This window comes from Asparagus officinalis, chromosome 9, assembly GCF_001876935.1.
Source record: "Asparagus officinalis chromosome 9, Aspof.V1, whole genome shotgun sequence".
NCBI lineage: Eukaryota > Viridiplantae > Streptophyta > Magnoliopsida > Asparagales > Asparagaceae > Asparagus > Asparagus officinalis.
Window position 1 is genome coordinate 61,905,481 of NC_033802.1, and position 1,998 is coordinate 61,907,478.

The following is a 1,998-nucleotide window of genomic DNA, read 5'->3' on the forward strand; positions in this document are numbered from 1 at the left end:
GAAGGGGCAAATTTAAATATATGTACAATTTAGAGGGTGTAAATCGAAAAAAAAAACCCTTATTATGGTATTTATCTCAGGTAGTCTCCTATTGTCGTGAAAGAACTAAATAAATATTTGTAGATACATTATTTGAAAATACTTTCCGTTACAGACTTCTTCATAAGTAGAACTCCCTCCCTAGCTACTTCTCTATTCAAATAGCTCTCTTTCTCTTCTCTTCTCTAATTGAGGGGAACTAATTGAACCTTCTTTTTTTTTGTTCTAAATTCTATAGACATGGGTTCTGATTCAACATCTAGAGATTCCAACAATAACGATGATGTAAGTTTCTTCAGATAATTTTTATGATGGTTCATCTTATATTATTTGCCTTCTAACTTTTTTCTTCTTGAAATTTTGCAGTAGATATCAACAAGTTTTTGAATTCTTCTCTTTTTTCTTTACTTTTAATTTTTAAGTATTGTAATGAAGGATATATGAAACTTAGCAATTGTGCTTGATTTTTTTTTTCGACCAGAAGAACTACTTTCATAACAGAATAAGTAAAACAATTTATGAAACTTAGCAATTTTGCTTGATTTTTTTTCGACCAGAAGAACTACTTTCATAACAGAATAAGTAAAACAATTTTTACAAAAATTTGATGGAATTGAACTCTCTGGTTAATATGGAACATTTAAAAGTAACCGGATTCCTCTCGTAAGGGAATCATCCACCATCTCAATCAACTTATGCAGTAATCTGAAGTCATCAAAGCATGAAAAAACTTGTATCCACGATAATTTCCTAGGGTGCAGCAATCTGAAAGAAATTTTTATTGAGTAGTGGAGTTTTTGCAGTTTAATTTCCTATGTCGATAAAAGTTGATTTTTCTTAAATTTGCAGGATTTGTCCACTTGGTGTTATTCTCTACCAACAGGCTCACCAACAGACCTTGACGTGCTAATGGGAAGGTAGTACTCAACTCAACGCTAATGGACTTTTGATATTCTTTGTTCAATGCAGAGTCACATCTAACTCGTATTTGGTGAAATCCCAACCTTAATTTAGCAAAACTTACATTTATATATAGTTTATATACCTATTAATTGATCTATATTTACGTGTATTTGTGTGTCCGTACACAATTTCTTAATTTTTGGTTTTTTGCCACAGTGAAAACTCTTGTCTTAGAACTCTTGTAAAACTTAAGTTGTGGTATCCACCCAAACGAAATCATGCACTCAATCTTAGTACGCATGAAATGATGGCATCCACCTTATATATTTTCTTTTATATTAAAAATAGAAATATGTTTCGTATGGAACGAAATATGTCAGATATTATGCTTGAACTTTTTAGAGACTTGTATGGATGAAGATCAGGTATTTTCCTTCGGCTATGATATTGATATTTCTTGTGCCAGTTACCCCATTTCAGACATGTTCAGAGATGCACCAATTACCGGAGCATTCGATTCATCCATAAGGGGTCAGTACAATAACAATAATAATACTTTTATTGATGGTCCAATAATTGTTAATGAACCTTGGGTTGCTTTCAGTCCCAGTCGGAGCCAATATGAGGTATGAGTTTTCTTTCCTTGATGCGATTCAATTTGTTTCAATATATATTTCTTGATATTCTGTGGATTTTTTTCCTGTTCTGCAATGAAATCCATAAAGATTTCATTTTATGAGTCTTACTTCTTTGTTTAATTTTGAGATGATTCTTTTTACAAGCCCTGAATGTGATAAGTTAGGCTTTGAATGGTGTCATTAGTATGATGTATCATCCACTAATCTATGTCCACATACAAACCTTAAAATTTCATACAATTACAATTGATGTAGGCAAATCAGATAAATGTTATATATGTATGAAAAATTAGTGTTATCAACCAATTGTTAGAATGGATTTGGTTGTAGTGCTTGATTTTTATTTTTATTTTTTTTCCTTTCTAGTTTTTAAGAACAAGTATTGCTTGTTTTAAAACAATTGAATACTACTAGTTTA

The 1,998-nt window shown here is 30.9% G+C and overlaps 1 long non-coding RNA gene across 1 annotated transcript; it reads left to right on the top strand.

Annotated features, from left to right (window-relative positions):
* On the top strand, positions 233-1,515 carry LOC109823733. Its single transcript, XR_002242457.1, has 3 exons — positions 233-324; positions 889-956; positions 1,409-1,515. It is a non-coding gene; the product is annotated as an uncharacterized LOC109823733 (long non-coding RNA).